A 20,878-nucleotide genomic window follows, 5' to 3' on the forward strand; every position below is an offset into this window, starting at 1 on the left:
AAACTAAAAACAGAGAGAGACTGAGAGCTGTTGATGAAGAGCTTCGTGTGTGTCTTTCTTCTGTTCCTGCCAGGATATCAGCTTTGTGTTCATCTAAACAGGCGCAGGTCTCACACTGAGGAAGTAGAAATTAATGTAGAAATTATATTGTAATTAAATAAACTGTATAGTGTCATTTTTGTAACATTTTGGTTAGTGGTGTGACCGCAAGATTTTTCCAATGTAAAAAACGTGCCGTGGCTCAAAAAAGGTTGAGAAACACTGGTGTAGACTGTGTACTGGGACAATTCATCCAAACAATACGAGAAAAGTCATTTTGGTTTATATCCAGCTTTCCCGGTTCCATTGGGTGTGTTTGTACTTAAAGCAACAAGGGGCATCTTTGGACATGGTTCTCCAGGTCTCGTCCATATCCGTCTGAGTCGCCCGTGACGACCTGGTGCATCCAGAATTTGACAGAGGTGATTGCAGATCCTCCTCTGTTCACTCATAGTATATTGTGCTTCACCTTTCGTGGTCTCGTGGATTATTTTTTGTGCAATTTTGCATGCTTTTTTTTTTTTTTTTTTTTTTTACAGCATATGAACACTTACTGCATATTATGGGCAGGCAGTAATTACACACAGTTGGGTCAGGACTAAACCAGGTCCAGGGTTTTCCACCTTCAAGGCACCACTCACCCATTCACACACCAGTGTAACAGGCACAGGGTTAAGTGTCTTGCCCAAGGACACAACAGCAGCATTCACCTGTGGGAGCTGGAATCACATCAGCCAGTGGATCTGACCACTCAACCGATGTCGAGAGCTGGATTCAAACCACCAACCTTCAGATCAGTGGGCGAATGCTCTACCGACTGAGCTACTGCCGCCCGTATAAAGTGAAAGAAAGAATAGAAACTGAAACTCCAGTGTATTATGATGGCAGTACAACTTATTATTGATCCATTTTCAGTCAAATTGACTTGTAATGGTGATAACGGGCAGGTAGTAATTACACACGGACGGGTCAGGACTAAACCAGGTCTAAACCAGGACTAATCTTGGACTTAAAGTTGTATGGAGGATTTTTTTTGTTTCAAGTTGTCAGTGATAGTATTATAGAAGTGCAGTAGCCTTGTAATTATGATGACCAAAAAAAAGAGAATAAAAATTCATCAACTCTGGACGTGGTGGAGCTAAACATTTGCCAATAGATAAAGACACTGCCTCGTTATCTGTGAGCTGACAGACTGTCAATCAAACTCCCTACGTTTCTAGTGTAACTGACTTGCCTGCGCCGCCGGTACGTGGTTTACGTACGACTGTCACGCAGTCCACAGACGCAAGACGCACAGACGCTGTTTACTCCACCAACGCAACAGTTCATAGCGGCTTTTTTTTGACCTACATCTTCCTCGCAGTTCGCACAAAGTTTGTTGCAATGGCGACAAGAATCCAGGAGCAGTTCGCCGCAAAAGAAAGTCCGTTTCTGAGGTCGCTGAAAGAAGAAGACAAGGGGAAAAGCAGCGAAGCCAAACTAAGGTGATTCTTGAAGATTCATTCCAGCGATGGCGCGACTGAAGCAGATGCAGGGTCTAAAGACTGACGCACTGGTCCACAAATTACTCCTGGACAGGAAACTTCTGCTTATTATGAAAACGTACTTTATTTCCAAGAGTTAGTCAAACGTTTTTCAGGACACGAAAGCGATTCCTATGTCTGAAAACGTAATTTTCAAGGCAAAGAAAGAGTCCGCTTGCTCTGCGTGTTGTAGTTAGTTCATTCGCACTGAATCTCCGCGCACTCTTCTCTGCACCCCTTTCCTGCTCCTCTCCCCGCTGCCCGATCCACTCTTCCCCCTGCTCCTCACTTCTCCGGCCACAGAATCTCCGCGCACCCTCCCTCTCCTCTCTCCTCTTCTCCTCTCTCCCCTCTCTTCTCCCTGTCCTCACTTCTCGTCCGCGCACGAAATGTCCGCACACCCGCTCCCCCTGCTCCTCACTTCTCCGCCTTGCCTAACCAACACTGTAGTTAGTTGTTTACAAGTCATGTGCAGCGGCTGTAAAAACCTGTTTCTGGCGTAACGAGGAGGAGGAGGAGCGTTTCTATGTAGAGCTGTAGGGGGGGGGGTGGTTTCACACTGCGCAACATTTGAAAAAGACAAACAGTCGCTGGATTTCTCGTTCCTTGGAAAATCCTCTATACAACCTTTAAGAGAGAGAACCTCGACCAGGGTGTTCACAAAGAGGGATCAGGCGACTGCCGCGTTTACCTCCGTGAGCCGGTCCTTTCTCCTGTGGTCACCTCTGAGCCTGTCCTGACAGTGAGTCCTGTTTCAGTTCTGGTTTAGTCCTGGTTTACTCCTGTTTTAGTTCTAGTTCAGTCCTGGATTAGGCCTCCTGTTTCAGTCCTAGAATCAGTCCTGGTTTAGTCCTGGTTTAGTCTTCCTTCAGTGCGTGGCGTATGCAGCACAAAAGTTTGATATAATCTCGGGTTAAAGGGCAGGTGCGGGCAGGTGCGGTGCTGGACTGCGAGGGTGCGGGTCTCTAAAAATGGACCTGTGCAGGACTCTGCGCTGTAGGGCTCCATTATGAAATAAATTAATCTTCGGTTCATTACATAAAGAAGGAGGAAAATAACGACAGCAGCTGTAAGTTTTAAGAAGGATGCAAAAAGTGTTGTACGTGTCCTGTCTGAGAAAAGTGTATAAAGTTTGTGCTGAGGGGTTTTACAGACTTAAAACAGATGTAATAATTGCAAAATATAAAGTTGACTACTTCACGGGTTATTTTTTAGAACGTAACCCCCGCGATAAACGAGGGATCAGTGTATTCTGTTTTGCGTCTTGGGCAGTGTAGACGGAAACGCTACGGCAGAGCGTATTCAATAGTGTTATAACTTTTTACAACCTCTATACCCTGTATCATATTTTGATGAACTTTTGCTAGTAATGAAAGGAATTGACCTTCAGTAAAGCCTCCCAACAGCCAGGATAAAACCGTTAGAAGGTTATTGTCTGTTCAATCATAAAATAACCAAAGGCAATTTTCTCTTTAATAACACAGGAACAAAACACATAATCAGGGTAAAGATCATATAAAATAGGCCACTAAAAGTAAAAAAATGATGATTGTCAGTGTTGGTTAGCAAAGATGAATCGAACGGCTAGAACAGAAACTGAAACTCCAGTATATTATGACGGCAGTACAACTTATTATTGATCCATTTTCATTCAAAGGCTGCGGTTCAGACTGCAGCCTGAAGTGACCCAAATCTGATTTTTTGGCCCCTATGTGACCTGTATCTGATCTTTTAATGTCAGTCTGAACGACACAGATCAGATTTTTTTCAAATGTGACCCAGGACACTTGGATATGTGCTCCTGAAACCGATACATATCTGATCTTTTGACATGTGACTTCAGTCTGAACGGCCAAAGTGCATTCATCCACCTACACGTTATCAACAAGCCACAAACGTCACTATTCTGCACTGAAGTTGGAGAAAATTGTTAATGAACTCTGTGTCACTGAAGTGAAGCACATCACCACTCACCACTCTTGGCTCCGTCTCCACATCCACACGTTCCTTTCAACGGACGTCGCTGCCGCTGTCCCACAAAACACCACGACCAAAAACCTCGTCCTTCTCCTTCTCAATCTCCTCCTTAAAACAAGTAAGTTGTTCATGTTCTGGCTCCGGTACGAGAGGAACTTTAAAATCTCCAGGTGCTCGATGCTGCGTCCATGTTTGGACAACTTCCGTAAACACAGAGACGCTCACTGCGGTTGACGTCGTCGTGTCTCCAGTGTCACATGTGGGACACTTTTGGGCCGTTTAACGTTCACACTGGAGTCACATACAAGTCACATTTAATTGGAAATGTGAACGACCTCGCAAAAACATCGGATTTCACAAAAAAATTGCAGTCTGAACGTAGCCAAATTGACTTGTAATGGCCCTTGTGAGAACTTAGCACGGTTTCACATTTCATATCATTGGCTGTGATGTGTATTTAATATTTTTTTGTTTCGTGGGGACTTTTTTTTTAAAAGAGTGTTGAAAATGGAGTTTGGTTTCTTCAGTTATACCAAAAAGTTCATCCAATCATGATGCAGGACTTTAATTTTGGAAAAAAAAAAAAGTTCAGAAAGTTATTAAACCCGAGTTCTTCAGCTTTTGGTTTCAGATTTTTGCGTTTTTAAGCCCCAAAAACGCCGTCACCATCTAAAACGAAAGGCAATTCCGATCAAATATTTTGTCGTTTTTACTCACAAAGGCTTCACTATTTTGCTCCTCTGTGGTTTCCATGGTAACAATAAAGATAAGTATTGTCTCCGTCCATTCACCTGTGTCCCACCTCACCACCTGTCCCAATTTCTGTCCTTTTCTTTCGTTAATCTGAATAATCCCTTTGCTCCCAACAATAAAACGTTACTTTTCTTTCGCAGCCTCTCCTCTTCTCTCCTCTTTTCCTCTTCCTTTTGTCTCTCCTCTTTTCAAGTGGATTTTGGGGCATTTTTGAACTTGTAGACTTTTTGCAGACGCTTGACTTCTGAGCTCCTTAAAGCGCCCTCGTATCCGTGACTAATTCTCTCCCACTGGTTCTGTGAAAAACACGGCCTCATTTGCATATCTCTCTCTCTCTTCCCTCCTTCTTCTTCCTCCTCTCCTCTTTCCTTCTGTCGCTCCTTTGGTCTTTTATCTGCTTAATTTGTCCAAGCTCCCCTCCGCCCCCGCGACAGAAAAAGCGCCGCGCTCCTTTGAACGAACATCAAAATCAGAAGCGCCGGTTTTTACCAGAGAAAAATGTGTCGCCCAAAGTCACGTTTTTCACACTCTGATCTTGTATTGTCCCCCAAGATACAAACAGGAAGGAGTTCAGATGACTTGGATTCAGAACGATCGTTTTGGGGAAAACGCCGGGAATTCCAAGAGTCACAGTGAGGCAGCGGCGATGAAAACTGTTGTTGTGTCCTCAGGCAAGACACTTTACACACATGCCTTGAATAAAAATGGTGTCTTTGGTCGAACATCTTATTAGCCTTGCTTCAGTTAGTCTGTCCCAGGGCAGCTGTGGCTACAGCAATATCTTAAAATGTCTTTGAGTGTCCAAAAAAGTGCTACATAAATTCAACAAAACACGATTTGCACAAGACGAGAAGAGATATGAGATTAGGTCCACGAGAACGAGACAAGACGAGATTTTAACTTAATTCCAAACATATACATTTCACGATTTAAGCCCCACCCACACTAGTACATTTTCGAGTCATTTTTGTTGTGGATGAAGTGTTCGTTCACACTAATCCCACAGAAAACGGCTCCAACGATCTGGTGCCTCCAGCTCCCATGAATCCATCTGAGTACAGATCTGATCCAGCACCGTGTGGACGCCTGGAAAACACTGATACTCTGACGTAGGGGCTCTAGTCGAGTCCTTATTGGACCAGGTCACTGTGACTTGACTTGCACCTTCCTGATTCGCTGGCTTCATGACATCGGTCATGTGATGCTATTGCGGAAGACAGTTTAAACAAACCACAAACAAATGGAAAACTGCAGAGTTAGAACTAAAAGAAAAGACTGTTTTTATCAGCTCTTCTTCGGCTTGAAATCGGCTGCTGCAACTTCAGACGCGATGCTCCACTTCCTTGTTTTTACCGCCCACGTGACGTCGTGATGATGTGAGGCCAGCCTAGTCATGTGATGAGTGTTTTTTCAGGCGGTTTCGTGTTACTGTGTGGATCGTGTCTAGACACAAATAGTTTCTGAAACAGTGATTCAGTGATTCGTTTCAGTGTAAAAATAACCATATTTTCCAATTTTTGGTCTATTTCGGAATTATTCAAATTATTTTGGATAATTTCAGACCTGGAATTGCTGGTCTCTACTGAACTAAAGGTAAAAGGAGCTGCTAACTTTTCATGACATCACAAGGTGGAACAGTGCATTTTGAGCTTTGGAGATGTAGACAGGTGTCTTGTCGTCTCTGGGTGAGTGGAGAGTCTCTGCCTCAAGTGGAGGAGTTCAAGTATCTCGGGGTCTTGTTCACGAGTGAGGGGAGGATGGAGCGTCAGATTGACAGGTGGATCGGTGCAGCGTCGGCAGTGATGTGGTCGCTGTATCGGACCGTTGTGGTGAAGAGGAGCTGAACCGAAAGGCAAAGCTCTTGATTTACCGGCAATCTATGTTCCTCCCCTCACCTTTGGTCATGAGCTCTGGGTAGTGACCGAAAGGACGAGATCACGAATACAAGCAATCGAAATGAGTTTCCTCCGAAGAAAGGTAGGGTGAGGAGCTCAGTCACACGGGAGGAGCTCGGAGTAGAGCCGCTGCTCCTCCACGTCGAGAGGAGCAGTTGATGTGGCTCTGGCATCTGTTCCGGATGCCTCCTGGGCGTCTCCCTCGGGAGGTGTTCTGGGCATGTCCCACCGGGAGGAGGCCTGGGGAAGACCCAGGACCCGCTGGAGGGACTATGTCTCTGGGCTGACCTGGTGAAGGAAGCCTGGGAGTCCCTGCGTAGACTTCTCCCCTCCCCTCCTCCCGACCCCGGATAAGCGGAAAAAAATGGATGGATGGAGATGTAGACAGACTAATAATAAAGTGTTACTCAAACAAAACAAACCTCCAGCTCTGTTTTTGAAGACGTAACTACATTCTAACATGTCTTAAACTTCACAAGAGTCAACTGTACGTAATATATGACCTTTAAGAATCCGTGTTTTTCAGGGTGCAATAAAAACACGTGTAACTGAATCCATGCGAGACTGACTGATTTAATGCCATACTGCGGAACATTCTTAGCAAAGCAAGAACATCGTCACGAAGAGAAGCAGGTGGCGTAGCGGCTTTCACACCTGCCTCACAGCCACAGGGTCACGGGGCTGATTCCAAAGACTTAAGACCCGGTTTAACGTAGACGTGTGACTCAGAAAACAAAAAAATACAACTATGAACTTTTGGTGTAAAAACAATAAGAACCACTGATCTGGATTTATACTTGAAACGAATTTAAAAAGTCAAAAAATAATTCTTCTTCTCTCGTTCCCCGTTGTCCCCGTTTGCACCGACGGTGAAAACGCTGACCACAGCCGCCTGGACCAGATACAAACTTTTTTTTTTTTACTCTCACTTCATCTAATCATCACATCTCTTTCTCTTCCCTCTGTCCTCCTTTTCTTCTCCTCTTTTTGTCCGTCTCTCGCTCATCAATACACCCCTCTCTTCCACTCGCCGTCCTCCTCTTCTCACGATCGATCTTCCAACTCTCTCTATTCTTCTCCTACAGTCGCCATCCATCACTCCTCGCCATTTCTCTCCTCTCTTTCGTTCTCTCTCTCTCTTCTCAGCCTCTCCATTTCTCTCCACAGCTCCTCTCAATTTGTCCGTCTCCTCTTCTCCTCCTCAGCATTTTTTCTCTACCAATCTCTCTTCTTTCTTTCTCTTCTTCTCCTCTCTCTGTCCTCCCTCTTTCTCTCCTGTCCTCCTCTCTTCTCTCTGTGTCTCTCTTCCTTTCTTTTCTTCTCCCTCCCTCCCTACCTCCTCTGTTTGTCCGTCCTTTCCTCCCTCTCTCCTCCTCTAATTTTCACACGTCTCTCTTTCTCTCCTCTGAAATCACTCTCTCTCTCTCCTCCTCTCTTGTTATCACTTTATCTCTCTACTCTGTTCTCTCTCCTCCTCTTTCTTTTCTCTCTCTTTCTCCTCTCTCCCCTCTGTTGTCCTCTATTTGTCTCACTCCTCCTCCCATCTCTCCTCTTTCTCCTCCTCCTCTCTCTGTCCCTCCTCTTTTTTCTACACTTCATCTCTCTCCTCCTCCTCTCTCTCTCTCTCTTTCCTCTCTCTTTATCTGTCTATTCTCTGTTCTCTCTCTCTCCTCTTCTTCTTTCCTTCCTCTACTCTTTATCCCCTCTCTCCTCCTCTTTACCTTTTTTCTCTCCTCCTCCTCTCTCTCCTTTCCTCTCTTTTTGTTTCTCTACTCTCTCTTCCCTCTCTCTTTCTCCTCCCTCTCTTTCTCCTCTACATCCCACTGACAATGGCTTCTATTTGTCTCACTCCTTCCATCTCTCCTCTTTCTCTCTTCTCCTCCTCCTTCTTCCTCTACTCTTTCCTCCTCTCTCTCCTACTCTTCATCTTTCTTTCTCTCCTTTCCTCTCTCTTTATCCCTCTACTCTCTGTTCTCTCTTCTCCTGTTCTTCTTTCTTTCTTTCTCCACTCTCCTTCTTTATCTCTCTACTCTGTTGTCTCTCTCGTCTTTCTTTCCTCTCTCTTTCTCTTTTCTCTCATCTGTATCCTGCTGACAATAGCCTCTATTTTTCTCACTCCTTTTTCCATCTCTCCTCTTTCTCTCTTCACCTCTCTCCTCCTCTCTCTGCCTTCCTTCTTTCTCTACTCTTCTACCCCTCTCTGCTACTCCTCATCTTTCTTTCTCCTCCTCTCTCCTTTCCTCTCTCTTTATCTCTCTCCTCTTCTTCTTTCTTTCCTCTACTCTTTCTCCTCCTCTCTCTACACTTCATCTCTCTCCTCCTCTTTCTTTCCCCTCTCTCTTTCTCTTTCTCTCTATATCCCACTGACAATAGCTTCTATTTTTTCACTCCTTTTCCATCTCTCCTCTTTCTCTCTTCACTCTCTCCTCCTCCCTCTGCCTTCCTTCTTTCTCTCTCCTCCTCTCTCTCCTACACTTTATCTCTCTCCTCTCTCTTCTTCTCTTTTCTCTTCTCCTCTCTCCTTGCCCTTTATTTGTCTCACTCCTCCTCCCATCTCGCCTCTTTCTCTCTTCTCCTCCTCCTCCTCTCTCTCCTACACTTCATCTCTCTCCTCTCACTCCTTTCCTCTCTCCTCCTCCTCTCTGTCCCTCCTCTCTTTTCTATGCTTCATCTCTTTCCTCCTCTCTCCCCTTTCCTTTCTCTTTATCTCTCTACTCTGTTCTCTCTCCTCCTCTTTCTGTCCTCTCGCTTTCTCTTTCTCTCCTTTCTCTTCTCTCCCCTCTCTTGACCTCTATTTGTCTCACTCTTCCTCCCATCTCTCCTCTTTCTCTCCTTTCCTCTCTTTATCTCTCTACTCTTTGTTCTCTCTCTTTTCTTCTTTCTTTCTTTCCTCTACTCTGTATCTCCCTCTCTCCTCCTCTTTCTTTCCTCTCTTTCTCCTCTATAGCCGCTGACAATGGTTTCTATTTGTCTCACTCCTCCTCCCATCTCTCCTCTTTCTCTCTTTACCTCTCTCCTCCTCTCTCTGCCTTCCTTCTTTCCTCTACTCTTTCTCGCTCTCTCTCCTACTCTTCATCTTTCTTTCTCTCCTACACTTCATCTCTCTCCTCCTCTCTCTTTATTTCTCTACTCTCTGTTCTCTCTCCTCCTCTTTCTTTCCTCTCTTTTTCTCTTTCTTTCCTTTCTCTTTCTCCTCTCCTCTCTCTTGGCCTCTATTTGTCTCACTCCTCCTCCCATCTCTCATTTCTCTCTTCTCCTCCTCCTACTCTCTCCTCCTCTGTCTTCTCTACTCTTTCTCTCCTACTCTTCATCTTTCTTTCTCTCCTACACTTCATCTCTCTCCTTTTCTCTCTTTATTTCTCTACTCTCTGTTCTCTCTCCTCCTCTTTCTTTCCTCTCTTTTTCTCTTTCTTTCCTTTCTCTTTCTCCTCTCCTCTCTCTTGGCCTTGATTTGTCTCACTCCTCCTCCCATCTCTCCTCTTTCTCTCTCCTCCTCTTCATCTCTCTCATCCTTTTTCTTCTCTACTCTTTCCCCCTCTCTCCTACTCTTCATCTTTCTTTCTCTCCTACACTTCATCTCTCTCCTCCTCTCTCTCCTTTTCTCTCTTTATTTCTCTACTCTCTATTCTCTCTCCTCCTCTTTCTTTCCTCTCTTTTTCTCTTTCTTTCCTTTCTCTTTCTCCTCTCCTCTCTCTTGGCCTTTATTTGTCTCTCTCCTCCTCTTCATCTCTCTCATCCTTTTTCTTCTCTACTCTTTCCCCCTCTCTCCTACTCTTCATCTTTCTTTCTCTCCTACACTTCATCTCTCTCCTTTTCTCTCTTTATTTCTCTACTCTCTGTTCTCTCTCCTCCTCTTCCTTTCCTCTCTTTTTCTCTTTCTTTCCTTTCTCTTTCTCCTCTCTTGGCCTTTATTCGTCTCACTCCTCCTCCCATCTCGCCTCTTTCTCTCTTCTCCTCCTCCTCTCTCTGTCCCTCCTTTCTTTTCTATGCTTCATCTCTTTCCTCCTCTTCATCTTTCTCTCCTCTCTCTCTCATTATCTGTCTACTCTCTGTTCTCTCTCTCCTCTTTCTTTCCTCTCTTTCTCCTCTATATCCCGCTGACAACGGCTTCTATTTGTCTCACTCTTCCTCCCATCTCTCCTCTTTCTCCCTCTCTCCTCCTCCTCTCTTTTCTACGCTTCATCTCTCTCCTCCTCTCTCTCCTTTCCTCTCTCTTTATTTCTCTACTCACTGCTCTCTCTCTCCTCGTCTTTCTTTCCTCTCTTTCTCTCTTTTTCTCCTCTCTCCCGTCTCTTAGCCTCTATTTGCCTCTCTCCTCCTCTTCCTCCTCTCTCTGTCCCTCCTCTCTTTTCTACACTTCATCTCTCTCCTCCTCTCTCCTACACTTCTTCATCTTTCTTTCTCTCATCCTCTCTCCTTTCCTCTCTCTTTGTCTCTCTACTCTCTGTTCTCTCTTCTCCTCCTTTCTTACCTCCACTCTTTTCACGCCCTCTCTCCTACTCTTCATCTCTCTCCAACTCTCTCTCCTTTTCTCTCTTTATTTCTCTAGTCTCTGTTCTCTCTCTTTCTCTTTCTTTCCTCTCTCTTTCTTTCTCTCTTTCTCCCCTCTCTTTTTCTCCTCTGTATCGCTCTATTTGTCTCACTCCTCCTCCCGTCTCTCCTCTTTCTCTCTTCTCCTCCTCCTCTCTATGCCTTCCTTCTTTCTTTACTCTTTCTTCCCCTCTCTTCCACTCTTCATCTTCCTTTCTCTCCTCCTCTCTCTCCTTTCCTCTCTCTTTATCTCTCTACTCTCTGTTCTCTCTCTTCTTTCTTTTTGACAAAAGTCTTGTCGTTTATCCATTTTTTAGAAACAAAAGCTTGTAACTTGACTTTAAATGAATCAATTGGTTTTAGAAATGTCTCATATGAAGCTAAAACCCTCCCAAATTATGCTCAATATACTAAAATAAATTTGCTTCACTGAAGAAAGATTGATCATTTAATGAACACAGAAAGGTCAGATTTTGGTAAGACAAAAGTTTTGTCGCCTACAGAAAATTGAACAAATAATTTACTTCAAATACAAAAATATGTTGCATAACGTCAGTGAAGTAAGTAGTGGTGCTGTGAGTTCCATATTTAATATCTTGTATGACTCCATGAGCTTGAAGGACTGCATCCATGCGGTTCAACAATGATTCATACAATTTGTTGATGAAGTCATCAGGAATAGCAAAGAAAGCGTCTTACATGCCTCCCAGAGTTCATCAAGATTCTTCGGTTTTGCCTTCCATGCTTCCTCTTTCATTCTACCCCAGACATGCTCAATGATGTTCATGTCTGGTGACTGGGCTGGCCAGTCCTGGAGCACCTTGATCTTCTTCACCTTCAGAAACTTTGATGTAGAGATAGAAGTATGTGATGAAGCACCATCCTGCTGCTAAATTTGACCCCTTTTATGGTTGGGAATGTAAGAGGAGCTGATACTTCTTGATATTTTAGGTTATTGATATTGCCTTCCACCCTGCAAATGTCTCGCACACCCCCAGACTGGATGGAACCACAGACCAGGATTTTTCCGCCACCAAACTTAACTGTTTTCTGGGTGAATCTTGGATCCATGTGGCTCCAGTAGGTCTCCTGCAATATTTGCGGCGGCTGTGATGTAATTCAACCGAGGATTCATCTGAGAAATCCACCTTCTGCCACTTTTCCAGTGTCCATCCTTTTAGCAGGCTGTGGGCCTTGGCAAATGCTACATGGTTTTTTAAGGCCTTTTGTTTAGTGCTGGTTTCTGTGCACTGATTGGACCATGGAGGCCATTTCGAGACAGAATTCTACAAACTGTTGTGGTTGACACAGGGACTTGAGGTGATCAGGCCTGGTGGAGCTCTGCTGCAGTGGAAAAGGGGCCTTGGATTTTCAAATCAACAAACGGTCCTCCCGAGCAGTTGTCTTGCGGCGTCTGCTGGACCTGGGCTTGTCAAAAACATCTCCAGTCATTTCAGATCTTTTTCTTATTCTTTGTACTTGACGCTGAGACACATTGAAGGTGTCACCACCTCAGCAGTGGATCTGGTCTTCAGCCTCTTGATAATTAACGCTTTGGTCTCAGGGTGGATCTTAGGCATGTTGTCAGAGGTCAAGCTGCAGTTGATGTGCAGGTCTGGTGTGCTGGGTTCTTTTTATACACACCCACTAACTGATTGATCAGTAACTGATCACAGATGAGGCTGTAATCTAGGATTGGGTGCATCATATGACAAGGCCACAAGACTTTTGTCTTGCCAAAATCTGACCTTTCTGTGTTCATTAAATGATCAATCTTTCTTCAGTGAAGCAAATTTATTTTAGTATATTGAGCATAATTTGGGAGGGTTTTAACTTTCATATGAGACATTTCTAAAACCAATCGATTAATTTAAAGTCAGGTTATAAGCTTTTGTTTCTACAAAATGCATAAGTGACAAGACTTTTGTCAGGGACTGTATTTGTCTCACTCCTCCTCCCATCTCACCTCTTTCTCTCTTCTCCTCCTCCTCCCTCTGTCCCTCCTCTCTTTTCTACACCTCCTCTCTCTCCTCCTCTCTCTGCCTTCCTTCTTTCTCTACACTTTTCCCAATCTCTCTTACTCTTCATCTTTCTTTCTTTCTTTCTCTTCCTCTCTCTTTCTCTTCTCTCTCGTCTGTATCCCGCTGACAATGGCCACTTGGAGTTCATTTGTAACTCGCAGTGAAACAAAAGCCGAGAAGTGCTGAGTCGGACCTTTGTTGAAAATGATTTTGCGTTGATAAGGCCCACGGGAATCAAAAATGAAATGAGTTCTTTTCATCCTTCTCCAGCCGCTCATAAGAACCTCCATTGTGTTTGTTTCGCCGCAATTATCCAAGAATGAAAAAGCGCTGAGTCATGCTTCGAAAAGGACTTTATCATCAAGATGTAAAAATGCGATTGGCCCCGGTTTGACCCGCTCCGAGCGCTGCGTAAGACTTTTAAATGACAACTGTGTGATGAGAGACTAATGGCCCCAAAAATAAGTCCTCAAAGATTAATCTGAAAAAGACCGACTTCGTTTGACCCCAGAAGACGAATAATTACTGGTGTCAGGGGTCGAACGATGTTACAGCGTTTCACTGGACAATTTTACTCTCTCAACAAATTCATATATTGTGTTTTTTTTAGTCAAAAGTTTAAAAAGTGCATCCTAAAGTACAATTTTAGGGTGCAGAAATGACTAAAAATGTATTTCTGTTGATTCTAGTACATTTTGACAAGTCTAAAAAGCAGAGAAAAACCAATATATCAGTTGGCCGATATACAATGCTCTGTAAAGTGTCTTTGAGTGTCCAAAAAAGTGCGATAGAAATTCGTAGGAATGGGAGGAAACAGTTTCCACAAGATGAGACAAGACACGTGATTGGATCCACGAGAACGAGACAAGACGAGCTTCATTTGAACACTTTAGTGTGAATAGATTCTAATCTGTTGATATCTCTACCACAAAGATTTGCGTATTTGTCTATAGAACAAATCATTGGTGACTTAAAGGTTGTATGGAGGATTTTTTTTTGTTTCAAACTGTCAGTGAAAGATTAAAATACTATTAACAGAGACGCAGCAGCTTTGTAATTATGATGACCAAAAAAAAAAAAAACGAAAATCTATCAACTGTGGACGTAGTGAGGCCAGATAAACATCAGCCAATAGAAAACGAGGCTCCCTCATTTTCTATTGGCTGTTGGGTTGTCAATCAAACTCCCTAGTGTAACTGACTCGTCGGAGCGCGGGGATTACGTGGTTTACGCGGCGGTTCTTAGAGGCTTTTTCGAACTGTCGCTTCCTCGCATTTCGCACAAAGTTTGTCGCGACGGCGGACGAGAATCCACGACCGGTTCGCCCCAAAAGAAAGTCCGTTTTTTGAGGTCGCTGAAAGAAGAAGAGAAGGGGAAAAGGAGCAAAGCCAAACTGAGGTGATTCTTGGAGATCTCGTCCAGCGATGGCGCGACCGAAGCAGACGAAGGGTCTAAAAACTGACACGTCGGTCGCTGAATTACTGGTTAACAGGAAACTTCAACAGTAATTCTGAATGCGCACAAGGACTGTCGCTGTATTTCTCTTCCTTAAAAAAATCCTCTTTACAACCTTTAAGAGAGGGGAAGTGAAGACAGTGAGATCTAAATCTTCATGACCAATGTCCAAGAAAGTCAGCGCCCAACGTGGGGCTCGAACCCACGACCCTGAGATTAAGAGTCTCATGCTCTACCGACTGAGCTAGCCGGGCTGTGCAGGTCAAAAAGGTGAGACTAAAAAAGAGAGGGGCTTTCACTGTTGCTGAAATCTGAGTTTAGTTAAATTCTGTGGTTACAACAGTAGCTTACCATCACCAGGTATTATTCACCATTATTAATGCTGAATAATGATCTGTAAAGCGTCTCTGTGACAAAAATGTCTGTGAAAAAGCACTATATAAATAAAGACTTACTTAAGTTGGAGGAGTTAAAAGAGCAACGGACCATGATGCAAGAACAGATTTACAACTTTACACTTCCAAATAGGAAGTGTATAACAGGATATAACAGGCCGATATTTGCACTTTTTATGGAATCAGCATTGGCCCTAAATCTCCAGCGCAGGCCAGTTTTTTGTTGGGGTCGACCTTCTATCTAAAGCAAGAGTGGGAAATTATTTTTTCCATGGGGCCACATGAGAAACAGAAAATATTGTGGATGGCCGTGGCATAATTCTTAACTCAATTCTGCAGAATATTAATTGTATTTCTTTATAAAAAACAGTAAATATCTTTGTTTTAATGAGCTGGTCAGACTGGTGGGAGTTTATGTTATGAGTAAGTATTGAAAAAGTGAGGTTGCCTTACAAAAAATGTCATTAAAAAAACACCTAAAACTAAAACAATCCAGCTTCAGTCAATTCATAAAGTTATAACATAAAATGAGGTTATAAAATTATAAAAAGCTTATTTTGTAATTCCAAATGATCTTAAATAGGCCGGTCAGAGTCAACTAAAGGGCTGCAATGATCCCTGGGAGCTGTACAAGGCCCAGGTCTGGTCTAAAGTCCACACAAAGTCTTATCTGAACACTTAAGTGTGAAGAGATAATGTGGCTGCACAGCTCTCTTAAAGGTTTGTGGTAAAAAAATAAAAATAAATAAATAAAAAGTTGATGAGTTTGTTGTAAATTTAAACTACATAATTTTCGGAATATAATCAATATTTTCTGTACATATCGATAGAGTCTACCTGCCATCGGTCGCTATGGATTCTAAACAATTTACATCTCTACTAGAAAGACGAGCGATTTGCCAATAGAACAAATGATGGTCCAAGAAGTCAGCGCCCAACGTGGGGCTCGAACCCACGACCCTGAGATTAAGAGTCTCATGCTCTACCGACTGAGCTAGCCGGGCTGTTTTACACAAAAAGATGACACTGAAAAAAGGAAGGTTTTGGGCCTAGTACAAAAATGATGTCTGAGTGACTGTTTCATGTTTTGCTTCTGTCAGTCTGTCCCAGGGCAGCTGTGGCTACAACAGTATCTTACAGTATTAATAAAGCTCTGAAAAGTGTCTTTGAGTGTCCAAAAAGTGCAACATAAATTCATAGGGATGGGATGAAACATGATCTCCACAAGACGAGACGAGATACAAGATCAGGACCATGAGAACGAGACAAGACAAACACTTCAGAGTGAATAGATTCTAATCACTTGATATCTCCACTACAAAGATGTGCATATTTGTCTATAGAGCAAATCATTGGTGACTTAAGAGACGGGAAGTGAAGGACAGTGAGATCGAAATCTTCATGACCAAGAAGTCAGCGCCCAACGTGGGGCTCGAACCCACGACCCTGAGATTAAGAGTCTCATGCTCTACCGACTGAGCTAGCCGGGCTGTGATTGGTTAAAAATTAGACTGAAAAAAGAGAGGGGCTTTGACTGTTGCCAAAATCTGGGATTCATCAAGTGGGGGGATTAAAATGGGCAACTGACTATGAGGCAAGAACATATTTACAACTTTACATTTCCAAATAAGAAGTGAGCACAGGCACATTTCCGACCTAGTATAAAAATGGTGTCTGAGTGAGAGTTTGGTGATGGTCGAACATCAGCCTCACTCCCGTCAGTCTGTCCCAGGGCAGCTGTGGCTACAACAGTATCTTACAGTATTAATAAAGCTCTGTAAAGTGTCTTTGAATGTCCAAAAATGTGCTATAGAAATTCACGGGGATGGGACGAAACACGATTTACACAAGATGAGACGAGATACGAGATTGGGTCCAGAAGAACGAAACAAGACAAACACCTCAGAGTGAACGGATTCTAATCATCTGATATCTCCACTAGAAGGATTTGCATATTTGCCCACAGAACAAATAATTGGTGATTTCTCAGTGGGGAAAGTGAGATGGAAACTTTCATGACCAATGTCCAAGAAGTCAGCGCCCAACGTGGGGCTCGAACCCACGACCCTGAGATTAAGAGTCTCATGCTCTACCGACTGAGCTAGCCGGGCTGTAGTGGTCAAGAAGATGAGACTGAAAAAGAGAGGGGCTCTGACTGTCTGAAATCTGAGTTCAGTCGAGTGGAGGGGGGTTAAAACGGGCAACTGACGATGATGCAAGAACATATTTACAACTTTACATTTCCAAATAAGAAGTGAGCACAGGCACATTTCTGGCCAAGTATAAAAATGGTGTCTGAGTGTTTGGTAGTCGGACATCAGCCTCGCTCCCGTCAGTCTGTCCCAGGGCAGCTGTGGCTACAACAGTATGTTACAGTATTAATAAAGCTCTGTAAAGTGTCTTTGAGCGTCCAAAAAAGTGCAAGATAAATTCGTAGGAACGGGACGAAACACGATTTCCACAAGACGAGATACAAGATCTGGCCCACGAGAACGAGACAAGACGAACACTTCAGTGTGAATGGATTCTAATCACTTGATATTCTACTATAGAACAAATCAGTGGTGACTTCTCAGAGGTGATAGAAAGTGAGATCCAAATCTTCATGACCATTGTGCAAGAAGTCAGCGCCCAACGTGGGGCTCGAACCCACGACCCTGAGATTAAGAGTCTCATGCTCTACCGACTGAGCTAGCCGGGCTGTGCAGTGCAAAAAGATGAGACTGAAAAAGAGACTGAAACCTGACCTCAGTCGAGTGGAAGGATTAAAACGGGCAACTGACCATGAGGCAAGAACAGATTTACAACTTTACACTTACAAATAGGAAGACGAGAACTAAACCAGGACTTGACAAACAGTTTAAAGTACGTCAAAACCAGGACTTGGACAGGTCTAAACTCGGTCTAACCCAGGACTACACCACGTTTCTGAATAAATAAACGACTACTTCTCGAAACAAGTCAAAACCATAAAAGTGCACTGCGTAACTTGCCAACTGAGCTTCTCGTTTCCACGGCGATCTTATTGCTTTACCTGGAATGTTCCACAGTAAACCTATCAAGCATTTCTTTCTTTCTTCTTCAACTGCACATATTTCTACTGCTCAGAAATACCTTGAAAAACACTTAAGCTTTCGTAACGCGAGCGGACTTATCTCTCTCTCTCTCCCCGCGGATCTTGGCCAAGTCTCCGCGGCGACAGATTCTTTAAATGCCATACCGCGGAACATTCCCGGGCAAAGCGATAACGTCCGCGCGGTGACAGGCAAGAACCGGATCGAAACGAAACTGTTATTTTAAAACGCTTTCAATCAAGGATCATGTTACGTCCAGTTATGAAGACCTCAAAAACGGAGGCCAAGCGAATTCCAGGACGACCGACTTTCACGGCTTTTATCGTAGCGACGGTCAGACCTCACCCAAACATGTACTTAGAGTCTGATTTATGCTGCAGGATCTCCTCGGTGTTATGGGACTGCGTGTTATGTCCGTCTGGGGGCTTCGCGGGGCCAAAACGCATGTGTCATTATGAAAGATGGAGCCAAAGTCTAACCTCGGCAGAAACACAGAGGCAAGTGACGAGGAAGTGATGTCTGCAGCTTGGATCGGAGGCAGAGGGAAAGATGTGACACTCGAAGGCAGACCTGGGTATTGTACGGCTCCCGGACCACATACGGCTCTTTGGATGACGCTGACGGGCCTGTTTAACATCATTTGGAATAACAAAATAAACATACTTCATAATTTTACCTCATGTAAGGACTCAGCTCAATTTCATTTCTCTCCAGCGACTAGTTTAGGAATCAGAAAACACGAGAACAGGGGTGTCAAACTCATTTTGGTCCGGGGGCCGTATCCAACCTACTTTGATCCCAAATGGACCGGATCAGAAAATTCATGGCATATACACCCCAAAAACAGCAATAAGTTCAAATATTTGTGCTGAGAAACGCAAATTTATTACAGAAATCTTTTTTTAATTGATGAACTCTTTCTTTTAATATTGCATATTATGAACAACCTGAAACAAACTTTAAGAAAAATGCTATTTCAACAAAATGTTTTAATATGAACTTATATGCAAATAGGAATAAGTCACTTTTTCTTGGAAAATCTTGCACGATTTATTTTTTTCAATTTTTGATTTTGGTGTTTAAACGAATAATGGAAAAAATGGATAATGGCCACTTTCCGTTTCGTCCTATTCTGACTGTGGATCTATAATAAAAACTAGAGATGCCAGGACTGAACCTATGACTGAACCAGGATTAAACAGGACTAAAACTAGACTAAACCAGGACTGAACCAGGACTAAACCAGGACTGATCCCAGGACTGAACCAGGACTGAACCAGGACTGAACCAGGACTGATCCAGGACTGAACCAGGATTAAACAGGACTAAAACTAGACTAAACCAGGACTGAACCAGAACTAAAATAGGACTGAACCAGGACTGAACCAGGACTAAACCAGGACTGAAACCAGGACTGAACCAGGACTAAACCAGGACTGAACCAGGACTGGACTAGGACTGAAAGGATTTAAACAGGACTAAACCAGGACTAAACTAAACCAGGACTGAACCAGGATTAAACCAGGACTAAAACAGGACGAAACCAGTACTGGGAACCAGGACTAAACCAGGACTGATCCCAGGACTGAACCAGGACTAAACCAGGACTGAACTAGGATTAAACAGGACTAAAACAGGACGAAACCAGTACTGAACCAGGACTAAACTAGGACAAAACCACGACTGAACCAGGACTAAACCAGTACTAAACCAGACTGAACCATGACTGAGTGTCGGGATATATATATATATATATATATATATATATATATATATATATATATATATATATATATATATATAGACCATATATATATATGGTCTATATCAGGACTAAACCAAGTCTAAACCAGGACTAATCTCATTATCCAGTTTTTCATTTTGGTTTTGGAGACAAATAATGAAGAAAATACTTTTTTTTTTTCGTTTTCTTACTTTTGTTTTTACTTTGAAAAACAAATTAACAAATGACACATAGATTATTTTAAATCATAATCTCCCTGATGTAAAAATCCAGTTCGTAGAGTCCAGACTTAAACCCGTCCCGTCGCCGTAGCCTCGTTCACCTGGTGGTTTTTCACTGGCCTATGAAGAGGCTTTACTGTGAGTGTGAGTTTCACTGGCCCCCTGTGTAACCAACGCGCTGTTTGGTCAACTTTATATCCTTGTTTTTGGCACCGGCCTCGTGTGCGAATACAGGTGAGACTCTGCGCCCGGAGACCACAAATGTGAAATAAATACAGATTGATTGCACGTCGAGGTGTGTGCGGTGAGCGGAGGGAGGGAGAGGGACTAAATATACCAGCGGTGGTCCGGGCTCTGGTCAAACCTGGAGCCACTTTGAGCTTTCATGTTTTCTCTGCTCCTCCGAAGACTTCCTCATCACCTGTGCCTTTATTTTAACACGTTCAGTATGTACATTCAGGTCTGTGCACACTCATTACGAGACCAAAATGATTCAAATGTCTGTTTCTGTACATTCAAGTGAACTTTGAGTGGTGTAGTTGTTGTCGTTTCGGGCCAAAATCCTGGACTTAAAAAGATCTCCAGGTCAATGCAAACCCCATTCACACAAACAGCATGACCTGGAAATTTACCGTATTTTTTGGACTATAAGTCGCACTTTTTTTCACGGTTTGGGTGTTTCCAGTGCGACTTATATATTAAAAATGTTCACACTGAAGCGTCGAGAGGTTCTAGTCTTGTGTGTGTCAGTATCTGCTGCTCCTGTTCCTCCTGTACCACTGTCACTTCACTCTACTGCACATGTCTCCTGCAGAAAGAGCCTCTGTTCTGTCTGTATCATGTCAGTCGATAGCAACATTACTTCTGTATCATTGAAAATTTAACATTAAAACAAACTTATTAAGACAACTGAGAAGACTGAACATGGATGTCCCCAAAAATAAAATCAGATTTTGTAGATTACAAGCTGCAAGTAGTGAAATATTCAGCCGAAAACGGTAATCGAGCAGCAAAAAGAAAGTTTGGAGTGAGTGAAAAACCTGTGACACCAGGAGGATGAACCATGAAACTTTCCTGAAGTCACTGGATGAATCGACAAAGTTTGGACTTCAGTGACACTGAAACCATCCTGTCGGGATTCAGAAAGACCCGAATAATTATAACTGGAACTGATGCTGAGTCTGACAACAGCGACACAGAAGAGGAAGCAGCGTCTGTTTACCTCCGGAGGTCGTGGAGTTGTTCAGAAGT

At 43.4% G+C, this 20,878-nt stretch overlaps 1 protein-coding gene and 5 non-coding genes across 6 annotated transcripts in view; all 6 read right to left on the reverse strand.

Moving 5' to 3' along the window:
* The window catches only part of LOC110165438 (ELKS/Rab6-interacting/CAST family member 1-like), a 467,498-nt gene that overhangs the window by 72,456 nt on the left and 374,164 nt on the right, over positions 1-20,878 (reverse strand). The gene's annotated exons all lie outside the window — the stretch shown is intronic.
* trnak-cuu (transfer RNA lysine (anticodon CUU)) lies at positions 14,375-14,447 on the reverse strand. Its single transcript has one exon. It is a non-coding gene; the product is annotated as a tRNA-Lys (tRNA).
* On the reverse strand, positions 15,520-15,592 carry trnak-cuu (transfer RNA lysine (anticodon CUU)). The gene has a single exon. It is a non-coding gene; the product is annotated as a tRNA-Lys (tRNA).
* Positions 16,006-16,078, reverse strand: trnak-cuu (transfer RNA lysine (anticodon CUU)). The gene has a single exon. It is a non-coding gene; the product is annotated as a tRNA-Lys (tRNA).
* On the reverse strand, positions 16,627-16,699 carry trnak-cuu (transfer RNA lysine (anticodon CUU)). The gene has a single exon. It is a non-coding gene; the product is annotated as a tRNA-Lys (tRNA).
* trnak-cuu (transfer RNA lysine (anticodon CUU)) lies at positions 17,217-17,289 on the reverse strand. The gene has a single exon. It is a non-coding gene; the product is annotated as a tRNA-Lys (tRNA).

The sequence above is a fragment of the Boleophthalmus pectinirostris genome, unplaced genomic scaffold (assembly GCF_026225935.1).
Source record: "Boleophthalmus pectinirostris isolate CB_2022bp ecotype Guang Dong unplaced genomic scaffold, ASM2622593v1 HiC_scaffold_18, whole genome shotgun sequence".
NCBI lineage: Eukaryota > Metazoa > Chordata > Actinopteri > Gobiiformes > Gobiidae > Boleophthalmus > Boleophthalmus pectinirostris.